Source organism: Macrosteles quadrilineatus, unplaced genomic scaffold (assembly GCF_028750875.1).
Source record: "Macrosteles quadrilineatus isolate MER2022 unplaced genomic scaffold, UCM_ALF_1.0 Scaffold_9__3_contigs__length_116548681, whole genome shotgun sequence".
Lineage (NCBI taxonomy): Eukaryota > Metazoa > Arthropoda > Insecta > Hemiptera > Cicadellidae > Macrosteles > Macrosteles quadrilineatus.
In genome coordinates, this window is record NW_026542602.1 from 6,314,869 (window position 1) to 6,323,792 (window position 8,924).

The following is an 8,924-nucleotide window of genomic DNA, read 5'->3' on the forward strand; positions in this document are numbered from 1 at the left end:
GGCTAATTTAAAATATAAAAACTAGTGCACCTGTTGCTCGAATTCGAGCAATTGCAAAATATTAAAGTAGTTTTTTTACGAATAATTCTCACAATTTCCGTCGACTTAAAAGAGTCAACTCATAGATAATGTAACCAATCACTCCACTCCAGTTATCGAAACTGGAAACGAACTCACTCTGAAAACGAACGCTCACTCCACTCCATCTATCGAAACTGAAAACGAAAACTCTCTGTGTATCATGTGTGTACTATGAACAGTTGTAATTAATACTAATTATTCGTCTGTTTAACCATAGATAAAAAATACTCCCCCTAAAATAATAGAAACAAAATTTCGTCGACACTAGCGCCCAGTATGGCGTACATGAACTAGACATGAAAAACGAGCTTCAAAATTAACAATGGGATGAGAAGTCTACTTGTGTTGGTTAGTCTATGGTTTAACTAAACAAAATCTTGTCTTCATAAGATATACATTGGGATTTTCATGGCCGGAGGGCAAAGCCCGAGGACTTTTACTACAGGAATTGGTGAAAGGGTACACAACAAATACCCCCATACTCTTTAACCAATTTTTTCGAAAACCACAGAGTTTAGAGTAATTGATGAGTAACAAATCAAATCAATAATTGATAAGAAAATGAACCTTCCATACACATTAATTAATTTACTTTTAATTTAGACGAAATTAGTGTAACTGTTTTTATATATAGGATTATTGTCATTACTATTTCTTTTTGTAAACATTGACACTATTTGTTGTACCTTTGTGCAAATTTATGAATAAAGAATGTTTGAATTGAATTGAAAAAAAAAATACTTAATTTTGACACATCGTTTGTAAAAATCCGTCCATTATTAACAGAGGAGTAGTATTTTATAGAAATCGCCTTCACGTATTATATTTAAGTATTCGTCATATCTGAAAATATTGTATTCTAGAAGTTAAAAAAATGTTACATTACGTATAAATTACTAAATTATTAACTTAATACTAAATATTCTCCTCTAGTTATTAAAGAAAAAATTTGTTTTAATACTTTAAGTTGACCGATTTGCATGGGATGAACATAAAAATATATGTTTTGTAATAGCTTTAAATATATTATTTTCCGATACAACGATATATAATTTCTAAATTAACTGTTGCACCTTCTTGGTCAGGTTGTTTGCCTAAATTGAGACAGCGTAGGGGTTGGGCCGTGCGGCGCGCGCCGCACCGTGTGAAAGCTCCCATAAGAACCAATGCACCTTCACCAAGTGGTCCGGCGTGGACGCCGCGCGGCGCTGTCGTCCGGCTCAAGGTGCATCCGGCGGTAACTCGCGCGCCGTGCGGCGAATTCGCCGCGCGGCGCGCGCCGGACATAGTGTGAAGGGACTCATATACTCCCATAGCCCTACGCCGGATCCGGCGGGCGCCGCACGGCGCGCGCCGCGTCGTGTGAAAGAGGCGTTAGTTGCAGCGCATGCTGAAAGCGGTCACGTATCACTAAAACTACCATATCTCAGTTAATACTTGTCCAATCTTCAAAATTAAGGTGTCAATCGATTTTTAATAAAATTGCCTTAAAAAAGTTATTCTTGTAAAACTTTTGTAAGATCAACGGGTTTCGAGTTATTAAAGAAACAAAATTTTAAATTGCCGCCATTTTGTTTTATTAATTTTAAAAATCGTCATAATTTTTTTGGAGTTTTGTCTAGTTGTCATAAATGTTTGTGCAAAGTTTCAATTTCGTATGTCTAACCATTCCTTAGAAAAAATTAATAACTTAAAAAAAACAAAATGGCGGCTGTGTGAGTAACTAAGGACTTCCGGACAGTTTAAATATGATATTTAGGTTTGTTAACTACCCAGGAACAATGCCCTAAAATATTGGTAGAGAGTTCCGGGACACCCTGTATAATACAGGGTTAGTAAAAAGTGTGAAGACCTCCTGTTATTTTTTAACGGCCCATACTAAAAAACTAAACTCGGCACACCATTATGGCATGTTATGAAGTACTTTTTGGGCATAACCGCCACTCGGTGTTCATCTCCAAAATGGGGGATTTTGGGAGAAACTAAAAAATTTCAAATACAAAGACCCATCGAGTGACCCCTCATTTTGAAGGTCCTAGTAAAAGAAAACCAACAACGCAAACTAGAGGTCTCTATCTCAATCCAGTAAAAAATGGCAGCCAATTGAAATTCTTAGAAGTTAAATTTAACTTACAGCTTTCCAAGTCTTGAGACCCCCTGTAAATTTTGTAATGGCTAACACTAGGAAAACTAAACTCTACACACCTTTTTGGAATTTTATGAAGTACTTTTTAAACCTAATAGCCACTTGGTTCCCAAACCCAAAATGGGGGATTTTGGGGGAAACTAAAGATATTTAAAAGTTAAGCCCCATTGAGTGACCCCTTATTTTGAAGGTCATAATGAGAGAAAACTAACATTGCAAACTAGAGGTCTCTATCTTAACAAAGTAAAATATGGCAGCCAATTGAATATAAAATTGCAAGTTATTTCTGATTTCTAACGATTTCAATCAGCTTCCATTTTTTACTGGATTGAGATAGAAACCTCTAGTTTGCGTTGTTAGTTTCCTTTTATCAGGACCTTCAAAATAAGGGGTCACTCGATGGCCCCCCCCCCAAAATCCCCCATTTTGGGGATGTACATCAAGTGGCGGTTATGCCCAAAAATTACTTCATAACATGCCATAAAGGTGTGCCGAGTTTAATCTTTCTAGTATGGGCCGTTCTAGTATGGGGGGTCTCCACACTTTTTACTAACCCTGTATAGTAATGTATATACCATATATATATAGTACTATATAGTCAATGGTTGTATGCAGGGCGGTCCTAGAGGGGTCTTGACAATTGCAGCGGAACCGGAAGTGCATTATTACGCTTCGCAGTTACATTGACAAAGTATTATTGGCAGAGACTAACCAACGCATGTTTTATCCATATTGGGAACACATCGCCCTTTCTGACACTACATCATTAATCATTAAATTATTAAAACAATTAATAAACTACTAACTACTGAATCACAATTAAAATGACGACCTGAAAACCTCCGCTGCAGCAAACCTTCTGCTCTATTACTACTGTACTGAAATATTCCCTAACGCCCTAATACAAGTTAGAAGAATTCCCAATAATGTCCTAATTTTTATAATGTCCTAAAGAGATGCCAGCGTTACTGCAAACAATTAACATGCGTTTTATATGGGGAAGACATATTGTTATTTGATACCTCAAAAACTAAAAACGCATACAATAAAAATGAAAGTTGCTTGAAATTGTAATAACTTTGACACTTTATGCAATTTGATAAATAAGCCTACTATCATTACAATTTTTAACTTTTGACTTTTGATTACCCGTGTAAAAATATAATGTTGTATATCAAATTGAAGCTTAGAACATAAGAAATGCTAAATTATAATTAGAGTAGAGATATATGCATTTAAAGAAAAATATAGGTTACCTATTCAAAATTCTACCAAATTGTTCACATGAAGAGCCATTTTAAACAAATAAAAATGGTCGAATTCTGATTTCACAAAAATGTTTGTTTTAAGTAGTACTTTAAAGTTATGTAGGATAAAATATAACATAATGTTTGTACTGTATTTGGCAATTCTGAGATTTGAACTAGTGAAACTGCTGTTTTGGTACATTCTGTACTCGAAAAATATTTGAAATATTTTAAAGTTATTCCTTCGGGTCGGTTTAGTGGGAAACATTCCCATTTCATCAAATTGTGGGACCAACAGTTGGTTTAAAATCATTGGACACCTTACGTGATTCACCCTGTATATTTCTGAATTTGAACGGATGGTGTTTTGCCTCTTGGGACATAAAAACGAAAAAGTACAGTGGTCCCGGGTCTAGGTCTTACCATGAGACCCACGGCATTAACTTATTCCCAATACGAACAATTTGCTAAAACTAAATATAGTTTAAGTTTCTTTAATTTTACACAAACACAGTTAACTCAAAGCAACACTAACACAACACTAACACTCAAGAAACACTAACGCTCAAAGTTAAATGATTTCAGCATTACTTATCTCGGGACAAGTTAAAAGCAACAACTAAAAATTATTTTACTAGTAAAAATATATTTAGGTTAAAACTAGGAAAGATAAAAATGCTATCACGACCCTTCACTTTATTCTAGAATGATTCATTGTTTTGGAAGCATTAAACCAAACAAAAAATTATTGTGTTAGATCCGTCATTCTCTAATAATGTAGTTAGGCCTAATGAGATAATGCCGCCATCGTACAACTGAAGAAGTTGGACGCAATATGTAACTGACTAAATTTTGTAAGTTATTATAATACAGTAGTGCAAACAGTTAAAGTTAACCTAACTTTGATTAGGTTATGTTTAACCAATAGTCAAAGGTTAAACCTAATTTAAAGAAGTAGAAAAATAATATTTTGCATCTAAATTATTTATTTTCCTTCTCTTCAGAATTTATTGACCAATCAGTTAACATTTAACCTGATCAATAACCTAAAATCTCAATTTAATTGTAATTAGGCCTACTAAAACAAATTATGAACAGGACATAATTTTCAGCATAAATAATCTACATAAATACCGTTTCAACAGTTTTCATATTGATTATGGCAATCGAGTCTCGAATACAAAGTATTGGATAAACATATTAATTTTTGCACCAACCGTAAAATACAGCCTTTTGTAAAAGAAACTTTCCGATAGACTCTAACTTGACCGGAAATACATACTTTTGCGCAATTTACTTAATAAATTGCCTTCTTCTTCTCAAAACAAACTCTCTGATTGGCGCAAATTAACCAATCAGGAAAGGCGTCGTTTACTTTGGGAAGGATGCTGAAAACTGGAAACTTAAAATGGCGGACATTCTTTCTAAAAAAATGGTTATAATGATCTTTGTATATTTCTGAAACAAAGCTAAAACTCGTCCCTTACATGAAATCAGTAGTTAAACTACTTCATTAGCCTTCCATTTACATCATATTTTCACAGTCAGATAATAGTTTTACAGCTAAAACCAAACAAAGTAAAATTGCCGGCGTACCTTAGCTCATGTGTAGGTGGATATAAAACTGCTTACTGAAGGTGATTCCATCAGAAATACTCCAAAATAATGGGCACATGACACTTTAAACTATGTTAGCCTATGGTATTTAACATATTTAAGACTTAAAACACTTTTAAAACCAAAACATTTAACACTTAACACACACGACACACGAGAGTGTAACATTCCGACATAAATCTTTCTAAAGAGAAAACTAACACTTTTCACTTCGAATTAATGTAATAAAATGGACACAAGACATTCCGAACAGTGTGAACTAAATATTAAACACGTTATTAGCACAGAAAGTCACAAAATATTTTACATAAACGCGAAAAACTCGAGTGCAATTGAGTATGCAAAGGACCGCCGAAAAGTGCGCGAACTGAGGAAATTATTGTACCATAGACATCGACAACGGAAAATGTATTAATGCGCACAATTGAACATTCGATGTTACCACTCACAGCACTATATTAAAACTGAATAAATAAGGTATAATATTTAGCGATGATTATTATCGGAACCAGGTGTTATCGCTGGACGGTCTTATCGCAAGTCTGCGAATAATCAAACGTAGAATAAAAGACTACCTCTAGTTGTTCGGTAAAAAGTCTGTTTATCGGTTAACCTCTTTTATTTCTGATAGCGGAATGTCTCTCTCTATTGTCTCTCTCTATTGTCTCTCTCTATTATCTCTCTCTATTATCTCTCTCTATTCCGTGGACTCTAAACGCATACATTTATTGTGTACGTTTCCTACACACAATAAACTTTCGCATTTAGATTATAAGGTTTTTAGGATTTATTTGAAAGCGAATACACATTTGGAAATAAAATGCATTCTGACGACAGCTTATTATTGAAGAACGTTTGGAAGTAGTAATGTTCTACTAAAGTAATTACAATGCGTGTGTAACTAGAGGAAAGACCAGGGCTTTGGGAATCGTGAAGTATTTAATAGTTTGAAACACATAAATAACAAATAAAACTCATGATGTAAAAAGTTAATTAGATGAAAACAATATTAAAAATTTAGTTTTCAGTTTCATTAATCAATATAGAATTTATTTTAATTCTTCTGGATTTAAACAAAATTGAAAATCAACCAAGGATCTTTATATCCATCCTAAAATCACATCCTATCCATCACCAGTTTTTATTTGGTTGCCGGTTTTATTATTTGCCTGTTAGATAAAAGAAGGCTATAAAAAGGTTCTAGTTGATGGTTTTTTGGTCTTCCGCTTTGTCCTAACAAACTGGGTTTACAATGAACTCTAGAGCGATTTACCTTCAAGTTTATTGAAATTCTATACTGTACTTTTGTAACTGGTTTAATACACTTTTATTAAAATTTAATCTGGTAAGCTTTCCACCGAGTTGTTTAAGAAAATCGGTTCACTTAAAATTCGAATCTCCCGCTCTTTTGTCAACACTACTGGTATGTCGACGAGAGGGGTTCCACAGCTCCTAATTCCATATAACTTACTGCCCTCCCTACTACATCGAAAGTATGGGATTAAGTGGCCATGGATTAGGGCCCCAAGGTCGACTCTATGAGGCAAAATATAAAAAATGTCCGTTGTGAGATGTAGTTCTTATGGGAATATTTGTGTGTAGAGTAGACGCTACGGTGCGTAGGTAAAGGCGGCCGTGTTTGGTCACGGCCGCCTCCAACTCCAGGCCACAGCCTTCGAAGTGGCAACGTCGCAAGTGGTGTTGTAACAGCTGTTTGTTTGGAAGCAGCTGGGTATTTACGAAAGATTGTTTACTGGACTCTGACAAAATTGACTCCGCTTAAAATGTACAGATATAGATTTTTAATTCATATTGTCTCGGTTTTCAATTCTGTATGTTTTATTTTCAATATTATAATAAATTTTTGTTCATAAATTTAAATTTAAATCAGTAAAGTGGGAATTAATAAGCTGATGTCACATGTCTACCATGTTATCTAATGGGACGTCTGTTATCTAAACAACACCACTTGCGACGTAGCCAATTCTACCAGGCCGTGGTCTGTAGTTAAATTAGGCCGTGCAACATCGCAAGTACTAATAGGGTTTTCACGTAACAGCTGTTTTGTTTGGAGGTGGCTAATGGTATTTGTGTACATTTTAAGAATGAAAAAAGTTATTTTTTGTGCAACTAGTGAGAAAAGTGAGCAATTGACTCACTCGAGAGAAATCCTTACTCACGAGCCGTAGGCGAGTGAGGAATGGTTTCTCGAGTGAGGCAATTGTACTTTGAACTCGAGTTGCACATTATACTTTTCCTACAGTTACCATAAAACCATAATTTGTTACCATAATTTATGAAGAAACATAACCTATTTTTGCACAGTGAACTTTTAATATAACATTTAATGTGAAGTGACAAATACAGCAGTACAACAGCTGACCAGCTGATTTACAGCCAGTGCTGCCAACGTATTTCGCGCGCATACGACGTTGCCTGCATGTTACGTGCTCACTATTTCTTGCCTTCACGTTGCAAATCTGGAGTGAGACAAAGTAATTAGAGTGAGACAATGTTAACATTGTCTCACTGATGAGCGAATTGGCCACTTTGCTTTCTCAAATCAGTGAGAGAACATGTACATTGTTAGGTAACTGTAGGAAAAAGCTTATAGTTACTGGATTATGAAAATATTTACTCCAATTTAATGTAAAAAACAGATTTTCAATAATTGATTATTTAAATTACTAAAAAAAAGTTACATTCATAATATTAGAAAGATTGTTTTGGTTTTCAATTATTTATGTTTGATTTTCAATCTTTTCATAAAATTTATGTCCATAAATTAAAATTTAAATGAATTAAACGCAATTTAATAAGCTGGTGTCACCTGTCTGCCATGGTATCGTATGGGACGTCTGGCACCAGACAACACTACTTGCAACGTTGCAAATTATAACTGGCCGCGGCCTGGAGTTAAAGGTGGCCGTGGCTCTGGTCTCTATCTTTATTTAATTTTTGGCAATTAAAACCATAGACTTACCAACACAACGTAGACTTCCCATCTCATTGAAAATTTTGAAATTTGAAGCTTGTTTTTGCGTCTAGTTCAAATAATCAAGTTCATCTCCGGCGACACTGGTGGCTAGTGTCGACAAAATTTTGTTTCTATTGTTTTAGAGTGAATTTCATGATTCGTGCTTTACTGTTTAGTTATATCATTATATATCGTTTTATCACTGTATATCGTTTTATCACTGTATATCGTTTTATTTGGCTAAACGGGGGTTTAAACAAGGCCGCCACTAGAAACAATTTTCTAGTGGGGCCTTGGTTAAAATGACTGAAATAACAAGAAAAAAATTGTAAACAAAACAGAACCTCTACAGTGCACCGGACAGAGCTCAAGTATAGATTAAAACATACTCCTCAAGGAGTATGTTTAATAATCTATGGCTCAAGGTAACCTTGGACAGAACTAATGATAAAATTGGCTTTGACAGCTGTTCCATAATGATAAGAAATCTACTAAGGGAGTATGTTTTATCTGTGCGAAAACTTTTTTCTTAACTTCATTTTATTTTACAATCTGTTCAGTACTTTGAACAATTAGTAAAAGGGATAATATAAATAAGTGGCTTGACCAAGAATCTTCCCTGTGAAAGATCTTGCAAAATTAAATAGTCATGTCATAACTAAAACTATACAAATCGGTATGGGAATTCAAGAACCTTCACAATTTTCAGTCTGTTGGGAAAATCGCTATTGTCCAGTAAATTAACGGCTATATTGTTCGGGTGGGTTTCGAGTTTTTCTTGATAGTTCTTGCTAATTCCTGTTATTTCTTCAATTACTGTAGGTATTCTGAAATCTTCATGGATTGTAAAAAATCT